This window comes from Adiantum capillus-veneris, chromosome 8 (assembly GCF_014529385.1).
Source record: "Adiantum capillus-veneris isolate H3 chromosome 8, ASM1452938v2, whole genome shotgun sequence".
In the NCBI taxonomy this organism is placed as follows: Eukaryota; Viridiplantae; Streptophyta; class Polypodiopsida; order Polypodiales; family Pteridaceae; genus Adiantum; species Adiantum capillus-veneris.
Window position 1 is genome coordinate 55,923,200 of NC_140938.1, and position 26,141 is coordinate 55,949,340.

Sequence of the window (26,141 nt, forward strand, 5' to 3'; positions counted from 1 at the left end):
AATACTCTTCCTGACATCACTTACACCACTGGAATCCTTTCGACTATTACACGAGATCGACTTGATGAACATATAGTGGATAGGATACCACTGTAAGTACCAAGAGGAGATTATGAACCTAGAGAAGCCACACCAGGCGGACCAGGAGTTGTTAGAATGGTTGCAGAGGCCAGATGTATGTGACCATCTCAGGTGGAAAAATGAGTACCCAAAAAGTAAAATGGATTCGGAGATCTATATGTCCATGTTTCAATCTTCAAACAAGTGTTGAGAGCGGAACAGGTAACTGATTTCCACACTCAATATGAAAGATTTGGGTTGACTACTACCTTGACTTGGTTCCAAACATTAAACAACTTGGAATTCCCAAGTATTGAGAAAATTCTCTGAGAATTTGCTGAGGAATTCTCAAAAAGGGGGATCAAGCATAACACTCTCTCCCAGATATATGCATTTAGGCAAAATAAAAAAGAGAAAGCGAAGGAAGCATTACTTCGTTTCAAGCAGTACATAGAAAGATGCCCTACTTGAGAACTACCTCAGGATAAAAGACTATCAGTCCTTTTCATAGAAGGATTGCAAAATGACACGCTCAAAAAGGACTTGCACTTGAAGGCATGTGTAACTTTTGAGCAAGTCACAAAAGAGGCCTTGTATCTTGTAGATAACTGCAAGGCATATGGGGAGGTGACTGAAGACACGTGAATGAAGACACATATCAAGGGATGAGTAGCCCCTCTTCAACCACTAGTGAGTTCACAACAAAATTGGGAGGGCAAAACCCAACTGTGCCGGACGTTGATCAAATGGTCGAGGACGTGATTAGGAAGATAAACCAAGGAAATAGAACGAACCCAAAGACACAACAACTGCCCACCTGAAAATGTGATACTTGTGGAGAAGATCATCCAACCCACTGGTGCAACCTTCAACAAAGGCCGGGAGTAAATGCACAATGAATATTGAAATGGTGTGCTACAGAACAGAAATGGACAAACCATGAAACTCACGAATGTTTCTATAATTGGAACTATGTTAGAGAGAGAAAATATGGACCACATGGAGGACAACAACTTCCGCCCCCTCCAAGGTACCAAGTAAGGCCAAATAACGCAATCTTGGGGCAAGAAAAAGCTCAACCTGTGTTGGGAATTCAACCTCCCTTACCCCAGGAAAATAGGGCTATGGTAAGGATTTCTCAACCTATAGAACCACCTTCTGATCAGAGTATGGTCCAAGTAGTCTCATACCGAGAAGATTCAGACAATACTTATGAGAGGGGATTTGATGGAAATGCATATGCTCCAGAGGGACATAATCCATGGATAATTTTGGAAGAGATGTCCGAGCCCTCATACATAGCACATCCAACTAAAAACCATTATTTGATTGATGAGAATATGCTCATGTTCATGGCAAATCAGGGTTATAAACCTAGGGGCTACCCTCCTAGAATAGGACAACCGATGGGAGCTCCACAAGCTTCTCCACCACCTGTAGGACGATGCTATGAATGTGGCGGTGATCATTGGGCTAGAGTTTGTCCAAACAAAGGAGAATGAGTGAAACTTTTTGGATTCTGTGATGGATGCACGATCGACCATCTCATTCCACACTGTCCAAAAAACCCCGAAAACAAAGGAAAAGCAACCATGAACAAAATGGGGATTGTGCCAAGCTCAAGTGGATCAGAAACAGACCCGAACATTCCGATAAACGTGGTCACTAGAGCTCAAGCACATGAGGTAGCAAGGAATGTCCCATCCAGCCAAACAGAGATAGAAAACTTGTCTGTCCGAACCCCTGGGAAATCTTGGAAGACAAAACAAAACAAGATGGAAGCCAAAAGAGAAAAGGAAAAAACGGCATTGGAAACCAAATTGCTGAAAACAGAGGAACAACTTCAAAGGGAAAGAGACCCTAAGGGCAACACCGAGATAAAAAAACCATCGAATCTACCATCAGGAGGGTCGGTCTTGGTAAACAAGGTGTTCGAACATTTGGACGCAATTCTGAAAGCTTACGAGGCAAGGCTAAAGCCTAACCAAACCCAAGAGCATAGGTGGTTAGCGTACCCTCATCTAAAACTATGAGAAAGAGAGGCTAAAGATGTGCAAGGAGCTCATCCAAGCGGCTCAAGCGCTTATAGAACCATCAGTGCCTATGGCTTCAAAACTCGAGGTACTAATCCGAGAAAAGATTCAGGAGTTAAAGGGGCGGGGAATTGAAAAGAATAACCTACCAAATCCTGTAGACGAAACACCATTGGATACAAGGGTGGTAGCCAATACAATAGTTGGAACATATTCTCAAACACCACTTCCAATTCTAGAGGTAGAAGAACAATGGCCTCAAGAGCTATGGGTACAGATCATGAATAGAAAAGATGGAAGTACCACACTTGTGTCAACTCCTATCCCAAAAATCCACCTGGAGCATGAGCTCTACCCAAATGACATCAGATCATTGTATGGCGATGCAGGCACATCAATATCAGAAGACAATAAATCGCAGTTATTGAAGACTTTACCTTCATTTATTGGTAATAATGAAACTCGATCGGAGGTAAGGAAAGTCCCATCTCAATGGAAATCCAATCCTAAGATGATGGATACTAAAACTCTTCACGAGCTGATGTCAACCCCCCCTATCCGTTGTACAATGACTCTATCAGAGTTACTGCATATCAAACCGCATCTTTGGGACAAGGTCAAGAATTTTTTGAAAAAATAGGGCTGGTAATCCTTCACCCGAGGCTTCTCCAAACACACTAAAGACACAACCCTTGAAACAAACTAAACATGAGCCAGTAGCAATAAACAAGGTAGGGGATTATTGTGAATGTAAAGAAGGAAATACTACCCTATCGGTGGAGTACAAAGAGATTAAATATTTATCAATCTTGGATAGCGGGGCTAGAATAGCCATAGCTACCAAGGCCATGTGGGAAAAATGGAAAAAATGTGCTCTCAAAAAGACGAGAATGAAACTTCAATTGGCAGATGCGTATCTAAAAAGACCCATAGGAATCTTGGAGCAGATTGCGGAATTGCATATGAACACACATTGGCTATTATGAATTTCGATGAGATCAGCAATTTTGACATCATATTGGGTAAACCATTTCAAAATGGTGCAAGATTGGGGCTATGACTATATCTATCTCAGGAACTGTCACTATGAAAATTAGTGTCACAGATCATAGCTATAAAGATGTAGAAAGAACCCCAGGAGAAGACTTGCATTCCACAACTGACCAGGAAGGAAGAATACCGGCTTGGCTACAAAACAAATCTCACCAGTGGATAGGAGAAGCTTCGGAATGTGGAAGTCTAAAAAAGGAAAATTGCATTCTTGATAGGACTGCACAAGACAAGACATACATACCAAAGCCTTTTCCAGAAGAGATGTTTGAACCTTTTGGATGGCAAAAAATACTAGCTACTCTTGATGTTTGTGTAAACGAGGTGACCCTCACCAAATTCTGTGATGAGGAAGGATATGATATCATTCCATTCCAGATGATGGGTGTCAGTTTAACTCCAAAGACAGAGGGGGAAGTCCCTGACAAGGACGGGGTGGTCGAGTGCCGACACATAGTGGACGAAATCTTTGTAAGAGACCTTGACCAAACGGATGAAGAAGATTTCCAAGACTCAACTGATAAGATGCTAGAGGATAACATGGATGACGAGCTGTCTAGTAGCTCGAGTCAGAGCATCAAACGAAAGGATCGATGGGTGATCTACTATGATTTCCCAAACCAAAACCCTCGAAGACAATGCAGGTATCGAGATAAACATAAAAACAACCAAAAAAGCCACAACGAGGACTCAGTACCTCTATTAACTGACAAAATGTAGTACTTAAGATTAGTAGAAGCGATTGACTGCCTCAAGGACAAGATATCAAAGAAATACATAAAACCTGACTCAACCAAAACGAAATCGAAAAGAGCAAACACACAAAAATACAAAAAAGAGAAAAATACCAAAAAATCGATTAAGTTGTCTAAAATGGAGCGCAAAGTCAAATACAATGAATTGAAGCGAGCTTTGAAGGAAGTTTGGACAATAGAAATGGAAACTAATGAGGTATCAAATGATGATAAACTTGATGCACCTTCCCACTATAAGAAGTATACCATTCAAGATAGTAAGATCATGGTGCAAAAACAAAAACGAGATCCCAAGGAACCAACAATTTCATAAGATGGACCTGAAAACGCCAAATGTATCAACTTAGCAGAACCAGGTGAGGAGCCTAAACCGGCATATATTGCCACGGACCTTACTGAAGAGGAAGAGAAACTTCTAGTCAATACACTCAGACGATATAAAGATGTCTTTGCATGGTCATACAAAGATCTAAAGGGGATAGATCCTGAGATCTGTCAAGTGATGCCATACCACGGAGACAACGTCCTTACACGTACAATGAAACTTTTGCCAAGAAAATTAAGGAGGAGATAGACAAACTGAAGGACGCTGAGTTTATCTACGAGATTGAACACACTGGTTGGGTGTCCCTGATTGTGGTGGTACCCAAAAAGAACGGCAAACTACGTGTCTGTGTAAACCTCAAACAGGTAAATGCAGCCACCATCAGGGAGAACTATCCATTGCCAAAACCGATTATGTTATTGAGAGGGTAGCAACAGGGAAAGAGGCCTATCGTTTCTTGGATGGGTTCTCAGGTTACAACCAGTTGACGATTAAAGTGGAAGATCAACATAAGACAAATTTTGCAACAGAGTGGGGTGTATTTGCCTACAGGGTAATGCCTTTCGGCTTGACCAATGCCCCGGCTACATTTCAAAGACTAATGAGCCACGCATTCAAAGAATATCTCAGAAAATTTCTGGAGATCTACATGGATGATCTTTGTGTTCATTCTCATTGATGAAGTGACCACATCACTCATCTGGGAAAAGCCTTTGAAAAATGCAGAACGTATCGTATTTTCTTAAACCCGAAAAAATACGTCTTCATGGTAAGACAAGGTAAAATTTTGGGCCACATTGTGTCCAAAAACAGAATTTCAACTGATCAAGAAAAGGTACAAATAATTGCTACACTACCGAGACCAATGAAGATAAAGAAGTGCAAACATTTTTGGACTACAAAATCTACCTTACTGTGTGAGAGCATACACATGCTCGCATTGTAGATAGATAATCGCTTAAAAATCTATGGTAAAGTGTAAGAACTTTTTGTTCGCACTTTACATAGATACGATAATTATCAAGTATTGTAAGTGATTATCGTTTTGACATTTAAAAATGTCACTTATAGCTCTTGTATGTATAGCAATTTAAAATGATAATCATTTTAATACTTGATTTAATTGTAATTATTGATTATCGTAATGTGTTAAAGCTACAAGCTTGCACTTTAGATAAATCGATGCAATTTATATGTAATCCAATGGTATTGTTTTTAATTATTGTATTTTTGTTCAATCATTGTTTTAATTATTTTAATTTCGTTCAATCATTGTTAGTTAAATTAATTTAATGTTTTAATTGATTTTGATTATGAAAATGATCATTGACTTTGTTTTTACTAGCAAATTACTTTTGTGCATCATGGTGAAAGGACAAGAGTGGAGTTATGTGCATGAGTTGAAAGCTGGGAGAAATACATCTCGACTTAAATGTAAATCTTGTGGCCACGAGTTCAGTGGTAATGCAACCAGAATTAAAGAGCATTTATTTAAAGTCTCTGGCAATGTTGAAAAATGCGGGGCACCACCAAAAGATATTCATGAAAAATTTTCCATGTATTCTCGCAAAGTAAAGTTGATTCTTGCACAACTAAACATAAAGGTGATGTTTCTAAAGACATTCATGCGAATATTGAACAATCTGTATGCAATGAAGCAACAGAAGAGGTGTGTACCACTCAAGTAAACGATCAAAGTTCTCAATTGAACCTTCTCAAAGTTCTCAAACGATCAAAGCTTGCGAGGAGGCATTGGATTATTTGCATTGCGTGCTGCCACCTTTTCTGCAATGCGTCCACGTTCAACGCCAGTGGTGCCTGGACGATCTAACCAATCCACTCTCTTCAACAAAACATATCGAACATAGCATTGCTGGATAAAGTCAATTGCTACTTGGTTGTTTTTTGGTAGGCATCTCTCTTGTCGTATAAACCTTTGCAGCAATACACGTGCCAGTCCTTTATGTTGCAAATCAGAGAGCTTTAACGGAGCTGTATCTTTTGCATTGCCACTTATTTGAAATAGTTGATGGCGTACAAAGTGATTAGGGCAAAGCTTTTTGCACTCTTTAAGGGTTAATGGTTCACCTTGCAGTTCAGATTCATCTTCTTCAATGTTGGCAATAGTAGAAAGATCTGCTTGTCCACATCTAACTTGTTCTTCTTTAAAAATTGCCCGAGCTTCAACGTGGTTGAGTTCTTCTTCCATATCTGCATATCAGGTGAACATGTCATTACTTTTAAATACCCATTCAATTAATTTGACATTGGACAATATATCGAATGACAAACATAGATATTTTGTTCAATTAAACATACAATTAAATCTGACACGAAAAGTAAAACAATGATGAAATCATGAGACTGTGTTTTCATTAATCATCAGATAGTCGTAAGCCAGATGTCATTACAATGGTGTAACCCACTCTATGGGCACCATTTAAACATAAGGAGAGATCAAAAGCATTAGGCCGGGTTTTGGGGTGAACGCGCTTGCCGGTTTCAAGATGAGCAAGTAAATTACTCAAAAAATGTCTCTTGCTTTGTTCTTGGGGCTCTGGTAAGCACTTCAAAATGCGTTTACATGTATGACGCATGGAATAAATATCCATAGCTTTGGTCCAGGAGGGAGGATTGCTAGATATACATTCGGGGGCTGCCCATGGATAATCTCTCTTATATTGTTTTCTAGTTTCTATCTGCATATCGCGTAGAGGAGGAAAACCGGCTGTCGTATTTGTTTTGGTGCATGAACCCCAATCCACAATGCCGGCGTAAACACCTTTTTCACCAAAATGCAGCATCATATTGCGAGAGTGTAGATCATTGTGGAGGTAGTTATGCGTATGTATATACTTCAGAGTTTGGAGGAGAGCATTGATGATCTGCAAAATATTCTCCTGGAATAGCTCTACTGTTGCTGCAGTGAGTACGTAATTGCGAATGACAGGTTGGCTGCCGTCTGCAGTGCATTCTTTGATCCATTGCTCCACATGGCCGCCATTCCAAAATCGTGACATGAGCATTGGTCGCTCCACGTGGCGCACCATGGCAAGAGGGTAGATAATACCTCGATGTGAAATATCCAAAATTGTTGCTTCGTCTTTGACCTGTTGCTCCATGGTGGCCCCATGTAAGTGTACTTTGAACACTTTTGCAGCATACACTTGATCTTTGAAAGCGGGATGTGTGACACCCACACGCTTCACATGTGCCCATCTTCCCTCTCCCAGCTGTGGAGCTTGGATATTGAAGACGGCTGTGTTGGGTAAAAGATGTAAAATAGGTGGTAGCTGAGAGAGGTCTAATGTAGCAACGGATGACGCTGCAGGCTCTGTTCTAAGAATGATTTCTGGTTCAACAGCAGCTTCAGAAGAGCTGGCTTCCACTCTTGCATGCTTTGCTGCTCTTTCTAACTTTTCCTTGCTCTTGAACTCCGTGTAAAGATGTTGCACAAGATGTATGCGTTCAGCTATGTTTGGCAAGGAAGTAATTGCAGGATTTTTCAGTTCTTGAAAGGTTTTCATGATCTGTCCAATGGTTTGTTTGACCATGTTTACTAAAGCACCTGATGTCAGGAGGGCTATGTCACAAATGGCTGGTGCAAACTCTGCCTGGAGCTACTCAAACACAGACTTGGTCAGAGTCTTTGTAAGCTGATAAAAATGCTCCAGAGCGACAGGGTTTAAACAATGCCTAATCTCTGCCTCTGACGTGTAATGAAAGTGTCTCACAATCACTTCGGAGATGAACTTTCGTTGATGTTTCGATAGCTTCGTGTCTGCCATATCTGTATGACAAACTTATAAATTAAGAATCTTACGAAAAGATTGTACACCATAGTAACATAGTTATTATATAATGAGTGTTAACCCTATATATATTAAATGATATAAAAATTTATTAAACAATATTAAATTATGGCAAATTAAAGAGAAAATCTTATGATTACAAACCACATTGTGCGAATCGACCATGAAAATTAAATTAGAGAGAGAGAGAGAGAGAGAGAGAGAGAGAGAGAGAGAGAGAGAGAGAGAGAGAGAGAGAGAGAGAGAGAGAGAGAGGCGAGGAGTGTGAGATGCTCTCAGCACAAGAACTGGACCCTGCTATGTGCAGAAGTGTGAGATGATGAAAGCAATTACATCTAAAGGGTTGGAAAATCGTACATGTGAACAGCTCAGCTAGTGTGAGATATTCTCAGCACAAGTCATGGATGCTGTTGTAAAATAGATTGATAGTTTTTATCAATCTAATACCTGATAAAGTGTGTGTAACTCACAACACAACTATCAGCGGCGGATAAATTAACAATTGCAGATGTAAGTTACCTATCGTATGTGTTTACGTCCAAAACAACACCAAGTCATTTAATGATGAAAAATGATGTTCTTTTGGAATATGAAATGTTACCATATACATGTGGTAGTGATGTGTGTGAACACACTAGGACCGCAGGGGCATTTTTTCCCTCTTTAGGAGGTTTTTTCCCCCGTGCATTGTATATACACCCATCACTCTAGGGCTATCTATCTTTCCATTGCACACTAAGTAACACACTCTCTATTGTGTGCATTGAGCTTCCTTTGTCTTCTCCAAGCTATGTGTGTTTCTCTGCAACCCTAATTCCAACTATTGGTATCAGAGCAGGTCAGGTCCTCCCGGGCTTAGTCGCCAGCTGCTCCAGCACACGCCTGCTCACCTTCTCCGATTTCAGTGAGCTTTGGCGAGCGTTCGCAGGTCGACAAAACTTTTGGGACAGCTCAAAGAGCTAGGTCTGCTCAGAATTTTGATTTGGGCTCATTTTGGCCTCCGTTTCCACTACAGGCAGTACTGCACAGGCTATTTCGTCATTTTGTACAGAATTTCTATCAGTGCCGTTTTCTGCATAACAGGTGGATTACAGTCTTCTACGGTTCGTGCTATATAGCACAGGTTGTTCCCGCTCCGTTTCTCCTATTTTCGGGCAGTTTTCACATCAGGTGCAGCATTTACCATGGCTGACAACAACAACACAGATGTGTTCAAGATGTTTGCTGCTGAGGATAGGTTGGATGGGGACAACTACCCTATGTGGGCTTATATGATGCAACATGTTCTTGTGTCAAAGGGTGTCTGGGACATTGTGCAGGGCATTGATGTACGTTCTGGTTCTGAGGATGTAGGCGATGTTGAGGATGTTGCAGGTCTTGCTGCAAGGATTGCAGCTGTTTGAGTTGTTTTGCCTATGGCAGAACAAGCTCGTTGGGATGTTAAGGATGCGCAAGCTCATGCATTGATTGCGTTGTTTGTGAAGCGCACCATTGTTCCTCACATCCGTTCTGCAAAATCTACAAAACAGGCTTGGGATATTCTAGCAGGTCTTTATGCAAGCCGCAATGAGGCTAAAATTGCTTTGTTGCGTAAAGAGCTGGAGTCGAAGATTATGCATAAGGAAGATGATATGGACACTTTCCTTGCTAGTGTCAAGGATATCAATGAGCAGCTTATTTCTACAGGTGAAGTCATTTCAGACAGTTCCCTTGTGCAGACGGTTCTTGATGCCTTACTAGATTCCTACCAAACATTTGCTAGTACTTGGAGACTGATGACCCAAGGAAATCCTGAAGTTGTCAAGTTTGATGCATTATGCACATTGCTGTTGCAAGAGTCACTTTCTAGAAAAAACAGGACTAGGCAGCGTGCAGTTGAACATGCCTTTATTGCTTCTCAAAGAAAGGGTGGTAACAGTAATGTAGCCACTTCTTATGGTTCTGCTGCGAGTGGCAAAAATTATGTTCCTAATGCTTCTGCTGGCAGTACTTCGTCTGGCAATTCTGGTGATAAGGGCAAAAAGAAGATGCGTTGCTATTATTGTAAAGCCAATGATCACTTGATCAAGTCGAGTCCTAAGTTGAAGGCCAAAGAGGCTAAGAAGAAAGAGGGTGGTTCCACTGCAAATGCTGGTTCCACTACAAATGCAGCCATTGTTGAGTCTTCTGTGAAAGGAGACTGTGTTGCTGATGTTGATGCAAAATGGGCTTTTAGCGCAGAGTGCACTTACAATCTTGCTGTCCATGATGCATGCTTGTCAGTTGCTGCAGATTCACATGTGTGGTATTTCGACAGTGGTGCTACAAAGCACATTACCTCACATCGTGAATTGTTTACCTCTCTCGAGTCTGTCTCTCATGGGAATTCAGTCACTTGTGCCAACAACGCCTCTTATCCAGTTCAGGGAGTTGGAAAGATTGTGCTCACTGCTGCTAATGGCAGTTCCTTCACACTTGTTGATGCACTTTATGTACCTGGGATCAAGAAGAATCTCTTATCTGTATCCGCACTTGCTAGACTTGGACTTGTAGTCAAATTTGTGGATGACAGATATACAGTTCATGACCTCAGTTTTGGTGATGAAATTTTTGCATCTGGGCTTCTGTGCCGTGGGCTGTATAAGCTCACTTTGTATGACAAGTGTGGACAAAATTTTGCAAATGCTGTTGCAGATTCAAGGGCTATTTCAGATGCAAAACTTTGGCATGCACGTTTTGGTCATCTGAATTTTGCCAGTTTGCTGCGTTTGCAGAAATCTGATATGGCTGCTTCTTTGCCGCCTCTTGAAGCACCTGTCAAACATGTTTGTGAAGGCTGTATTTTGGGTAAGATGCAGCGTTCTAAGTTTCCAAAGGATGGTTCAGTTTGGGCCACATGCAGGTTGCAGCTTGTGCATAGTGATGTTTGTGGGCCCATGCAAACTCCGTCCTTGGGCAATTACCTGTACTTCGTGACTTTCATTGATGATTACTCCAGGCATGCATGGGTATTTCCGCTTAAAGCGAAGTCCGAAGTCTTTATGTGCTTCAAACAATTTCTGGCTATGGCTGAAAATGTCTCGAAATGTACTATGGGCACCCTCGGTTCAGATCGAGGGGGGGAGTATATGTCTCATGAATTTAATGCATTTCTGGCTAGTTGTGGGATAAAAAACCAATGTACAGTGCCTTATACACCTCAGCAAAATGGTGTGCTGAGAATAAAAACAGGTCACTGACGGAAATGGCGCGATGTATGGTCAAAAGTCAAGCTTTACCACATTCTTTTTGGCTTGAGGCCATCATGTGTGCCACTTATGTACTCAACAGGTGTCCTACGAAATCTTTGCAGTCTATTACTCCATATGAAGCATGGCATGATAGAAAACCTTCTATTGAGCACATGCGTGTTTTTGGCTCTTTGGCATATGCTTTGGTGCCACAAGTGCAACGCAGAAAATTGGATGATAAGGCTGTCAAATGTATTTTTGTTGGTTATAGTGCTGAAAGCAAAGGTTACAGGTTGTATCATCCGCAAACAAAACGTATTCTGGTTTCTCGGGATGTAGTGTTTGTGGAAGATTTTGTTCAGCCCTTGCTGTCATGTACTAGAGACAGTAATGTAAGCTCACAGGAAATTTATGACACTTTGTTGCCTCTTTTTAGTGGTGGAAATACGAATGTAAGTTCCAATGAGGCAAATGTACAGCCTATGGGGGTTTCTGAAAATGTTTTAGATCAGCCTATTACTGATGCAGATGTACATGATGTACTTGATGAGGAAAGGGCTGAAAATGAGCAGGCTAGAGGTATGCCAAAATGGCTGGTGCACACTTTGCGTGATAGTAAATTGGATGCACCTTTGTCTAGTCGTACTCGTTCAGGCTCTCGCCATGCATCTTATGCATCAGATTGTTATGCTTTGGCTGTGTCTAGTTTACATGATGTTGAGGAGCCACTGTCTTTTGATGAAGCACAGAATTCAGAAAATTGGATGGCTGCCATGCAATCAGAATTTGATGCACTTATAGAAAATGACACATGGAATTTATGTGATTTGCCTCCTGGCAAAAAGGCCATTGGTACAAAGTGGGTTTACAAGTTGAAACCCAAACCGGATGGTGATATCGATCTCCATAAGGCTCGACTTGTTGCAAAGGGTTATGCACAGCAAAAAGGCATAGATTATGAAGAGACTTTTGCTCCCACTTGTCGTATGAGTACTGTGCGTTTTCTATGTGCATTGGCAGCTCATGTTGGTTGGGATGTACATCAATCAGACATTGTTACTGCTTTCTTGAATGGTGACATATTTGAGGAAGTTTATGTAACGCAGCCTCGCGGTTTTGTCATAAAAGGACAAGAGGACAAAGTGTGCAAATGTAACAAGGCTTTGTATGGGTTGAAGCAATCTTCTCGTTCTTGGTATGAGAAAGCTGACACTCTTTTGGTCAAACAAGGCTTTCGTAACAGTCCAACAGAAAGCACATTGTATGTAAAGCGTGAGGGTGATGTATTTCTCATCGTGGTTCTTTATGTTGATGATTTGCTGATCACTGGACCAAATGAGAGACATATTGCTGAATTTAAGGCTGATTTGAATGCTACTTTCAAGATGAAAGATTTGGGGTTGTTGCATCATTACTTGGGTATACAGTTTAAGCAGTGTGATGGTGGTATTGCCTTGTGTCAGAAAAGTTACATAGAGACATTGCTATGTAAGTTTGGACTTGAGGATTGCAACCTATTGCCACTCCCATGGAAGCAGGTTTGAAGTTGAGTCTACATGATGCTGGCGATCCTGCTGATGTCACTCTTTACCAAACTGTTGTTGGCTGCCTCATTTATGTATGAAACACGAGGCTGGATATTCAATTTGCAGTCTCACAGGTCAGCAAATTTATGCATAGCCCAGGGTCTAAGCATTGGCAGGCTGTCAAGAGGATTTTCTGCTACCTTAGTGGCACTTTACATCTTGGCTTGTTTTATCCCAAGGGGGGATCATTGCCGCCAGACTTACATGATTTTTCGGACTCAGATTAGGTTGGTTGTTTTGACACGCGAGTGTCCACAAGTGGTTTTTGTTTCATGCTTGGCAGTTCATGTATATCATGTTGAGCAAGAAGCAACCTACTGTGGCCACTTCGATTTGTGAGGCTGAGTACAGGGCAATCTTCACAGCTACGGTTGAGTGTGTATGGCTCAGACGCCTTATGGCTGATTTGGGTGTTGGACAGGAAACTGCCAACACTATCTACACTGACAGTCAGAGCGCATTGGCAGTTGCGAGGAACCCAGTTTTTCATGCTCGCACAAAGCACATTGAGGTGCATTACCACTATGTCAGGGAGAGGCTCTCAGCAGGAGAGATCAGCTTGGCTTATGTGCCAACACAGGACAACCTTGCAAATCTTTTCACAAAGGCATTGTCTCGTGAGAAGCTTGAAGCTTTCTACAAAGCTTTGGGCTTACTCCCCTTTGTGGACTGATCCTGTCCTCAGGGCATGGAACTTCCCTTTACTCATGTGCCAGCTCTCGTTCACCGCGTCACTCCAGGGGGGATTTGTTACCATATACATGTGGTAGTGATGTGTGTGAACACACTAGGACCGCCGGGGCATTTTTTCCCTCTTTAGGAGGTTTTTTCCCCCGTGCATTGTATATACGCCCATCACTCTAGGGCTATCTATCTTTCCATTGCACACTAAGTAACACACTCTCTATTGTGTGCCTTGAGCTTCCTTTGTCTTCTCCAAGCTGTGTGTGTTTCTCTGCAACCCTAATTCCAACATGAAATACACGAGTAACCAATATGTCACATTAAGATAAAGAGGGCATGAAAATATGCATCTCTTCACTCTTAATATAACGAGTGGTAACGCTTGTGTTTCTATGTAGCACATATGACATAAAAACTTAATCTAAAATTGTAAATTTTATAAGCTATTTCTAATGGAGTGTGTGGAACGCACAACACAACCATCAGCAAACAGCTCAACAATCTCAAATGTAAATCAATTGTTGCATATATCTACGTTCAGAGTAACACCAAGTCATCTGCTGATGAACAATGATGTTAATACAGAAATAGAAGCACAAAAATAATGAAAGTCGCATTAAGATGAAGAGGGCATAAAGTATGCATCTCGGCACTCTTAAAATGATGAACGTTAATCTTTGTGCTTCTATGTAGAATAATCAATAGTGATTTATTTTAAGATTGTACATTTTATAAGCCACTCTGAAGTGAGAGGTGTAGCATCATGCCTACTACACTCCACGAGTCGACCTCTAATCCTAACTCATCTCTATGGTGAGAGATATACTACTACACCATACGAGTGAGAATCTAGATTTACCCTAAGCCTTCCCTGGAGTGAGTCATATAACTACACTCCATGGGAAAGAAAACTATATTCTACACACCTCTGGAGTGAGCCATATGGCTACACACCACGAAGTGGCCTACGACCTGCAAGCCAACTTTGTGGTGAGAGCCGAAACTACTACACCACACAAGTCTGGCACAACACAAAAAAAGTTAGTATTTACTGAAAATTTAAAAAATATACCTGAAAATATGCTAATCTCTCAAAAGCTCCAAGCTCTCCAAACTCCAAAAAAGTCCACAATGCTTTTCGATCGAATACGACGACAATTGTATATATATACAATTTTTCGATCGAAATAATTTTCGATCGAAAAAAATTTTATAAGGATATTCGGTAATTATTCAAAAATACGGCGTATATTGACGTTTTATACGTATAATTGGCATATAAATGCAACGCAGGCTATGTTCCTTTTTGAAAACATCTTTACACGATATGGACTACCAATCAAAATAGTGAGCGATAAGGGAACACACTTTTTGAACGAAGTCATTGAAATCCTCCTTGACGAATTCATGGTGGTCCATCACAAATTGGCACCCTATCATCCGCAAGCTAATGGGCAGACAGAGAGTACCAACAAAATCCTATGCACCGTGCTCACCAAGATAGTCAGCGACTCAAGAAATGATTGGGATCAAAAGCTACACACAACCTTATGGCCTTACTGATTAGCTTTTAAAACTTCCATTGGAACGACTCCCTTTAACCTGGTATTCGGGATTACTGCGATCCTAACATTGGAATTCCTAATCGAATACCTAAGAGTGGCAACACAATTAGGATGCATGGGCCATGAGCTATCGGAGAGACTAGACACCTTAGAACAATTAGATGAAACCAGACTTAGAGCGATAGAGCTGAGATATATGCTCAGAAAAAAAAAAAGAAATCTTTCCATGATCAACACGTGATTGGAAAGGAGTTCCAAAAAGGGGATTACGTTCTCATGTATATCCTCAAATAGCACTCCAAAAAACTCAAAAAGCGAGGAATGGGGCCTTTTGTAATACATGATATATCGCAAATTGGTGCCATCAAGCTTGCAACATTAGCAGGAGAGGAGATGCCTAATTGGACGAGTGGTTGTAGATTAAAGAAATATCTTCTTCCGCTAACACCAGAAGAACTCGCAACACTCCATGCAGCAGCTCAACACAGACGTCAAGCACAGGACATTAGGAACAAGCACAGTAGGAAGCCAAACTCAGAATATTGAAACGCAAAGAACAAGAAAACTTCTAGAGGAAAGCACAACAGGACGTTGCTATTGAGAATTCTCCAATAGCATCCATACAAACGGAAGCTACATGGTTAGGAGGAATGGATCTACGCATTCATTTACAACTTGCGACGACACCACCGAAAGAGCCTTAGTGGACATAGAGGCGCGAGCTAATGTGGTTAACTACTCCACTTTTAGAAAAATCACGCAGGAACCTCTAATGCCCAAAATGATGGGGTTCAAAGTAGCAAACAAAGGCACTATGGACAGTCTGGGCCACATAAGTTTACCAATCACCATTGCTGGAACCGTTTATCTGCATCAATTTCATGTGGTCGAAGGTCAACATCTTAACGAAGCAGTTATTCTAGGAGTGCCATGGATGCACACTTATCAAGCCATGCCAAACCGGCAAGACAATACCTTACTCATCAAACACGAGGGTCAATCTTTTGCCATGCCATTCGTACAAACGGACCATGTATGGGAACCTCTACCATCGCCACATGCACCTGCTCAGCGATACTCCACCACCATGGTCAAGAAAATATGGGTTAAAAAATCCATCATAGAAACCAAGCCTAGGAAATTGTGGATACCTAAACAACAAGCCAATACATGTAAGCCTACATTTCCTACACAAAAATTAAACCACCACAAATTGCCCACCGCTGTTGTTACACATCCTAACCCAATGGACCACTATCTTTGACATCCAAACACTATCAAGTGGGTATAGCAACCAAAACAACCTCACCTTCACGATGCCTCTTCTAGTGAATCCAAACCTAAATAATTTTGGTGGCAACCCAAACAAAGCCAAAAAGCAATCCAACCATCAACATCAAAACTTTTTCCGGTCATAGTCAAACACAGAGCGCGTCTTCTCCAATTACTAATGTTCGGACCATGCAGCTTCCAGGGAACCTCGCCACCAACAACCACCACTGAACATATTGTTTAGCACCTCTCTCTTGCACAGCATTTTGTTTCCCCATGCAAATCCTCCATCAGCATCATAGAGCCACACTATACGGCTATGCATAGACACGCGCTTTATTCCAAGCACTCTGACACATGTTCGTCGGGGACGACTCACTCTAGGAAGGGAGAAAATGCGGCAACAAGTTTTTCAGAGCTTGACAAACTCTTAGTTGGCATAATCATGAGCCATATTGTCACCATCTAATACCAGAATAAGAATATGTATATAAGGGAGGCGACACTAATTTTTGCTAATTTTTGGCTGACTAATATCGTTGTAAATAATTTTCTTTTACAAAAAAGCAAAAAATGACAGATAATCAACACAAAATTGATAAGTCGAGCCACGAAAGTCAGAATTGACTTTTGAAAGCAAATAGCAAAACTTCAAAGCGAGGACTTTGAACATGGAAAATATGGAAAGATTTGACACAAGATGAATTTTGAGCCAACTTTTGAAGGATCAAAATTGTAGATCGAACGCTATTTGTAAACTGAGTGTCAGAATGACGAACGGTTTGAACCGCAGGTGATATGAACAACAAGATATGATCAATGGAGGTAAGTATAAATGGGGCATTCCTGGTAGACTGGGAACATATAGTCGAATGGGGCAACATAAGCTCATTTGCATTCACACACACACACACAGAGAGAGAGAGAGAGAGAGAGAGAGAGAGAGAGAGAGAGAGAGAGAGAGAGAGAGAGAGAGAGAGTGAGAGAGAGAGAGATCCACAGGAGCATAGAGTTTCCAGAGTTGCTTCTACCCACTGCGACCACCTCGGTGGATCTTACTACTCCAGATTTGATAGATATGATCATTAACCTTGCAAGAGCATGTGTGTGTGTCCCATACTGCATCAACAATGCGAAAACAACAGATCAAAGCAGTACAAGGTCACAAAATCGGCAAACTAACAGGGCCAATGGGGAAAGTCCAAAACCCATTAAAAACCAAAAATATTTCACCAGTAGACTCCAATTAGCGGACAAAATCAGCCAAGGTAAAAACAAAAAAAAAAGGGGTGGAACATGGATCGCGATCCATGTTCCACAAACCCTAAAATCGTGGAACTTTCTATAGGAGCAACAATAGAGGGCTAGGAACAAACTCATATAATTGGATTTTCAAAATGCATCCCAACATGGATCGCGATCCATGCCCCTTTTTGCTAAAATCTGGATAAAAGTGGCTCGCTAGCTGGACAATGTACAAATAGTACTAGTGTTGGAACATGATCACAAAAAGTGTTCTAAAGATCATCAAACCCTCCTGGATTGCTACTTTCAGTCTGCAAATGGTCTTTTGGTCATTCTCACAGGAAAAAAGGTGGAATCCCAGATAAAAACTCAGAAGAGGGCAGATGCTGGGATGCCAGCATGATCTATAAAGAATGGCTAAAGATAGAGTCCTGACAAATTTTCAAATCATTGCTAAAGTCAATTGGGAGACTTCACACTCTCCTTGGAGCCTATCAACAAGCAATTGTAATCTAAGGATGGTGGTAGGATCAAAACTAAGCAAAGGTTTACTTGCAAAATGGTAAAAATTTAGGATTCAGTTTGTCTTCTCAAAAGGATTCAATGTCTGGTGGAATTTTCCAAGGAACCATGCAAAGCTATGAACTACAGACCTAAATCATCAGAAATCAAAACAATGATACATCTCGGGCAAAACATGAGTCCAAAAAATGGTTGCCAGAAATAAATATGGTCAAAAAGAAAAAAACATGGCCATAAATTGAAAAAGGGAGCAAACTAAGAAAAAACATGCCCAAAGTTGAAAAAATTTCACCAGTGTACTAGGAAAACCTATGCAAACAAATGTGCACAAGAACTGTATCACAATTCTGTCCAACATGCATCGCGATCCATGTACCTTTCTACCCAATATAAGTAAAAACCAGGCCATCTGATTCAGTATGTTCAAGAAAGCCAAGCCATGGAGTTTCAAACCATTTGAATCCCAAAATCCACTTCAAACTGCCAAAAATCTCTAAATCTGCAAATGGTTTCCAAAATTTAGCCCAAGTGTCAAACCATTGATCCAAATCTCAATTTTTTTGGACCAAGGCATGATCTAGATGAACCCTAACAGATGGTATCATCAGATTTCCAAAATGTTGCCCAACATCGATTGCGATCAATGTACCTTCAACCCTAAATCCAGAGAAAATTGGTCAGTAGGATCCCCATATGCCCAAGAATAACTTCTCAAAGTTAGATTTCAAAATGCATCTCAACATGGATTGCAATCCATGTTCCTTTTTTTCCAAAATTCATCTGTTACATTACAGTCTTGTGCCTATAGTAATCCTAGATGCACTGGTGAAATTTGGTCAAATTTGGAGTAGTTTTGACAAAGTTATGCTCATTTTTTCATTCTATGGTCAAGTTTACACTTTTCAAAAATATTGATCAATGGCTAAAACCTATTTTAATATGCTAAAATTGGCAACAGGATGCCTCGAAGGAAAGCACAAAGGGAGTGAAATGCGGCACCCTATGAGATAACCGATATCTCATCAAATGAGAAAGCTCACATCATCGAATAGGTACTTGAAGCAATTCCGACGAACATCTTCATCGGAAGGTTCCAAGCAACAGACGGAGAAATTGTAAAGGACATATCTTTCCACAGGAAATGTGGACTTTGCACCAAAAACCAGAAGTGCAAGCAGGGGATAGGTGCCTACAACTAGACAACTTCTTATGACTGTCTCCTTGGGGAACAGACTTCAGACGAGCTCACAAGCTTATAAGTTCAATTCAGTACAATGGGAAAGCAACTCTTACAGACAAGGATGGGACAGTCATCAAGGTAAAGATCACAACGGAAATTATCAATGAAGCCCTCCGCCTGCCCCCTAGGGAGGCAGAATTGTTCGCAGCAAGCTAACATGGACACCATTTTTTGGAGTTCTCCTTGTAAAACAAATATTATTTTGATAAATCGAGAATATTGTAACTCCTATTTTCTTGGGAAACTTTGTAATTAATGAGCCGGGGCTACAAGCTTCCAGATTGTATCAGCCAGTCAATTCCCAGCTTTGGTAAACTCCAAATTATTACTTTTGACCACCCAAAAACCTTGGCTAAGGTATAAAAGCCAATTTTTGTAAGTTTTTTATAAGTTTTTGGATAAGAAATACATAGCGTGAGCTATCGGCGCTCACTTCTCTCCTTCTTGCGCTTACTACTCCCTCTCCGATTGTCACATTGCAAATGCGTTTGTTGCATTACAACCGCAGGTAAGAGCTCTACGCATTGACGTAAGCCATTCACAATATTTCGTAGCTTTTGGCATCTTCGACCCGTGGACTAATTTCATCATAACTAGGAATGTACACTTTTAAAACGAAAACTAAACATAGGCGGGATATTGGGACATCATTGCTAAGCATTTAGATGATTCTGGGTAGAAAACGACTAGGTCAAAAATCCACTGCTGTTAATAATCGCGATTTTGTAACTTGACCTAAAGTGGAGTTTGAGATCATAGGCATGTGTGCTTAGGTCTTATAAACTTGTCCTAAAAGTTTCGTTACGTTTGGATGTCATTTGATGCTGTGACGGATGCGATTTACTTGCCGCGGTGAGTGATTGACTTTTGATGATTTCAGTCACTTGAGTGTAGCTTGAGTTAGATGCGAGTTGTTAGTTGTTTTCCGAGATATTGACAACCTCTTGTAGCCTCTATGCACTAGTCGAGTCAGCTTCGTCCCATGGTTTGACAAATTAATCGTGGTTCTCGCTAATACTGCAATAAGATAGGATAGTGAGATTAGACATGCATCCCACATTTGGCGCCGCTGCCGGGGAACGAATAGACCTAAATTATCGAAAACACAAGCGTCTTGTGTAATTGTCCTTTAACTTACTCTAGGTTTGCCTAGAGTTCAAAACTTTCTTTTAGGAGCCGCATAACTTAAGATTGTCGTCTTTGGTTGTGTAGAGGTAGCTTGGAAGTAATCGTACTTGCTAAGTACCTTTAGGACTGCAGGATTGTAGATTTAGATTAGGATTTGGAGAATGATTGGTAGACAAGACAAGTCTTAAGATCAAGACTCTGAAAAACATAAAAAACACGAGAAAATGAATATTGTGGACACTTTTCACAACCCCATTGCATGAGAAACTAGGAGTAGGGTAGTAGGTTTCGAGGTGGATTTCAAAACATTGTTCTCTCTGAAAGAATCAAGTGTGAGTTGTTATGTAAAGTTTCAGAATTTTACGTCTACAGTTAGAAATAGCTTGAAAAGACTCAAATTCACTCAATTCGACTGGAAAGTAAGCGTAAGAGTTGTCCGAACCAGTGGGTAAGCTCAAAGACACTTCGAGGTAAAAATTTCAAGAAGTTGACCAAAACTCAGATTATTTACTTTTTCTTGATATTTTAGGCCAAATTAAGTTTTGACTTGATTTATAGGCTTAAAAAACATCATAAAAAGACCGTCTTTGAGAAAATTGCAAAAAAGTGCTCATTTCAAACCTCAAGTTAATAATCGCGATTATTAACTTTTTGTTCTAAATTGGCCAAGATTCATACCATTGACTCATTGCATGTGTAGAAACAACTTTTGTAAAGGCCCAAAAGATTTGGATCACTAAACTGGCAAAAAACTGGGTAAAAACTAAAGTTTGTATTGACTTTTTGAATCTTGAGTGTGAATTGAGAAAAAAATTATCCAAACTTGTTGAAACTTGATTCGTAGGCTTATATTGATGTGATAAACATGTGTATATGCTCAGTTAACCAAAAACTTGCAAAATTTTGACAAAAGTAAATAATCACGATTATTTACATCTGCCCTGTTTTTGAACTTTTGAGACCAAGCTGGCATACCACTAGCTTTACCATGTTGTAATAAGCCCACAAATCAAATTTGGTAAGATTTGGATCATTGGATTGAAAATTGTGACAAAAATTACAAAGTTAATCTGCGGACAGATAATTGATGACCATTTGACCAAAAATTATCCAAACTTGATGAAAATTGGCTAGTGACCTTAACATAAGGTGCTTAACAGATCTATGTCAAGGTTGGGGCAAATATTTGTAAAAAATTATCCAAAGTAAATAATCACGATTATTTACTTCTGCTTCAAAACTTGTTGATTTTTCAAATTTGAGTATACCACAAGGTCAAGCCCATCAATTAGACCCCACAAAGCAATTTTGGTAGAATTTGAACCACAAAAGTGAGACTTAGGCCAGATTCTCGAAGTTAGAGTCCGCGGACACGGAACAGTGGGTAATCTTGACCAAATTTTATCCAAACTTGTTGGAACTTGCCCAAGGGCTAAAACAAGTTGTATACTTGCCAAAACAATCCAAAAAGTACCAGAAATTAGCAAAAGTAAATAATCGCGATTATTTACTTATGCTATCCAGAGACTTCAATTTTGACTTTTGGGCTTATACAGTGTTAGACCAGCATAAAATAAGGCCACACGACAATTTTGGGTTCAATCGGATCAAAATTGGTACAGATACACTCAGTTTACAGGTTGCGGATTAAACCTTTGATTTTGCTAAAGTTGAATCTGAAAATCAAAATTTTGACTTCCATAGCACGATTTGAAGTGATATACAGAGGCCAATTACAAGGGTTCTCAAGAGCTCTACTGTCCTTATAAGAAAATAGCTAATTTGACTAAGTTTGTACAGGAATCAAGTTGCAGACGAGGAATCAGTGGCTTGAAAGGAAGTTACAATTGAATCGAGTGGAAATTGACGACAAGTCAATCCAAGGTGAGTACTCTATCCAGGCCTTCATAAGTCTATACGAACCTTAGATCTGGTCGTGGAATAGGAAATCAAGGCCTATTCGGAGAAAACACCAGTAGAGTATCCACTGAAGAAAGCGTGAATCAAGGCAACTCTTTGCACACAATTCTTGAAGAAGTCTCAGACACTTTTTTAGATTCAACATCCGAAATGTCTTCTTACTCGACTCACTCGGAAATCGGAACGACAATGCGCTATAAGCATATACTCTCTTTTTACAAAACTAATCGTCATGGAGCCCAGGTTTACTTGGATCTTAACAAAGAATATGCTATTCGCATTGATGACCATGGTATTGAGTTCAAAGAAGAGGTTAGGGAAAACAAGCAAGGAAAAATGTACATAGATCGAAACGGAACTCAATTTGTATAAGTCAAAAATCCTGATGTGGTAGAAAAATGGAGATTAGAAGTAAACACTATAATCCCAGATATGTCAGCAAAAAAAGGACCACCAACTTTGGAATTCGAGGGATACGATCAAGTAGACTTGAAGCCTTTGAAACGTCTTAGTACAGATAATCCTACGATCAGAGTCTATTGTTGGGAAGATAGAAACATAAAAGATCTTTTGTGGACTTCTCATGCTAGACCTGGACAATTAACGGCCATGAAGATCATCTATATCTTCAAGATCAAAGATAAGGGATCTGCAAACCTACCAACTTACTTGTTTAGGGATTGTTATAACAACAACAACTTACCTAAACCTACCAACTTACTTGTTTAGGGATTGTTATAACAACAACTTTGTTATGATGACTCCTAAGGAGGTAGAACAAACCAAATACCAGGGGTATTCCATATGGGATTGGATATTGGGTCAAGGACCATAAACCACTCCAAGAGACGAACATCGTGAGAGATCATCTGAGAGTAATGTGAAGAAACCAGAACTCACCTCATCACGTAGAAAATCGGGTGACACTAAGGCCGGTCTAGGGCTAAATGAGTCACTATTTCCAATAGACTAGTTTGAAGGACTCGAAACATGACCAACTCCCAGAAGACCTGGAGTTGAACCAAATAGACGTGTCAGATCAGCTGATTTTCAAAAATGGGTCAAAAAATACAGTGGATCAGGGGATCCATACGACCACTTGGCAAGCTTTAAGCAAGGGCTAAGAGCAGAGCGTATATTTGATTTCCATACTCAATTCGAGGGGTTTGGACTGACATTAGAAGGAAAATCTTTGACATGGTTCCAAAACATTTCACCAAGATCGATCACGGACTTGAACACATTAGCTGAAGGATTTGTAGCTGCTTGTCCTAAAATGAGGATTAAACATAATACGGTAGCTCAAATCTACAGCTTTAAACAGAAACATGGTGAGTCTGTTAGGGATTGTGCAACTCGAATGAAACAATACATTGCGAGATGCCTAGAGATGGAGATACCTGCAGAAGAATGACTTGTATCATTGTTTATGGAGGGACTGCTAAACAAAGAACTTCATGCTATACTTTATAGTAAAAAGCATACAACCCTAGAGGGGTGTGTGTCTGATGCTATTGACCTAGGAGACAATTGTGAGATCTTCAATAAAGAGGATGTCCATAAGGATAACCAAAGCGAGAAGACAACATCCACAAAACCATCACAAGTGGGAACAGCTGCTGCTACACCACTCTCAGTCATAGAAGATATGCTAAAAAGGATGAATGACATGATGAACAATATGCAAAAAGCACCTCTGAGAGGACCAGGACAGGGGATATCCCCACAGAGACAATCAATTAGGCCACAAAAATGGTGTGCAATTGAGGGTAAATGGACCAACCACGAGACCCACGAGTGCTACTTCAGACCAAAGTATGATGGGAATGTTTAGTACGTGCCCATGAGGCCCCAAGGACAATCCATGTACAGATATCAGCCTAATATGACTCAAGTTCAAAGACCACCAATGGGTATGGAGAGACCTCAACATGTGTTGGGATAACAACCTCCTTATCCAGGACATAATGCGGTGCCTGTAAAGTACATGCACTAAGAAGGAGTCATAGATGAACAAGCATTAGTGCATGTTACACCCTATGCAGAGCCTAGTCCATCTACAGTAATGGTAGAGGGAGATTGGTAAAGTCCATATCCACCACCAATGGAGGAAACCATGACTTATGCTCCACCAGAGCTCGCACCAATGTACTATGCTAATAGAGGTGTCAGACCTCCCCTGGGAAGACCCATGATGAAGCCCAAAACAGGAAACTGTCATAACTGTGGTGCTCATGACCATTGGAAGAACGAATGTCCAGAGACTGACAAAAACCTCAAACCAATTGAAGCCTATTGCATACAATGTTGCAAAAAGGGAGGACACTTTCCGGAAGATTGTCCTAAGAATCCTTTGAACAAGGAAAAAACTGTAGTCAACGTAGTCTAAGTGGTGCCTAGTAGCTCATCAGAGAGCGAACCGATTGTTCCAATCAAGGTAATCACTAGAGCACATGCAAAGAAAAAGAAACACAATTCCTCTGATGATTCGGAGAACACAAAAATTTCTTCTCAAGGAATCAAAAGGAGCAGAAGCAAAAGATATGAGATGAGAAAACAAAAACAACGGGGTGAAAACGAAGTGAAAGCAAAAATATTAGCCCAAGACAAGTTGAAAGAAACTGGTAGTGGATTCAAGGAAACAACCGTGAAATTTGGAGGATCCATTATGGTTGTTGATAAAATTTTTGAGCCTATCAATGCCGCCTTGGAAGCCTACCAAGCAGACTTAAAGCAAGCCAAAACATGGAAAACAAATGGAAAAACTATCTATCTCCGGACATGGAAGTAGCTAAGCTGGAAGCTTATCAACACTTGGTAAGAATCACTCAAGAAATGCTAGACAAACAAAAACCCAAGGTTGAAAGTATTGCAAAACTGGAAGAGCTTGCCGTAGAAGAAACAAAAGCAAAATCCGATGTGGTGGCAGAACTCCACCTTGAAACAAATGAACCAGAGCTTATAGTGACAGACAACGAAGATGCCTTAGACGAAATTCCATTCGTAGAGGAAGAGTGGCCAGGACACTTATGGGAAAAGGTAAGAGAGATCAATGATGGGAGCCTAACTTTAAAGTCAGCTCCTATAGAGGAAGTTTGGTTAGATAACCTACCATTTGATATGAACATGGATTTACAATCCTTGTACGCGGATTGCACATTGGAGGCTTCAGGAATATCTAAACCAATGACATAAAAAACTTTACCTTCTTACTTGGGAGATAACGACGATGAATCTATCATTTGCAAGACCACTCAAGTAAAAAGAGCCAAACAGACCCTAGAAGTAGACAACATTCATTCAATCATGTCTACACCTATCCAATGCACTCTTACCTTGGGAGAACTGTTGAAACTCAGGCCATACTTGTGGAACGATTTACAGAAAACCCTAGAGAATGTGGGAATAACGGGGTTAATCTCTACGAATCTGGGCAAGTTGAAAAATGAAATGGAAAACAAAGAGATTCGATCAGTTCCTATGAACAAGGTTGGATAATATTACAAAGGGGAAGAAGGAAACACTACCTCCCAGTGAGATATAATGACACGGAACCATGCCAATACTGGATAGTGGAGCTGGCATAGCCATAGCCACTAAAGCAGTATGGGAATCCTGGACAGCCAGCCATTAGACAAACGCGAATGAAATTGCAGTTGGCTGACGGACACATTGAAAGACCACTAGGGCTACTAGAAAAAGTGATAGTCAACTCCTGTGGAATTGAATATCAAC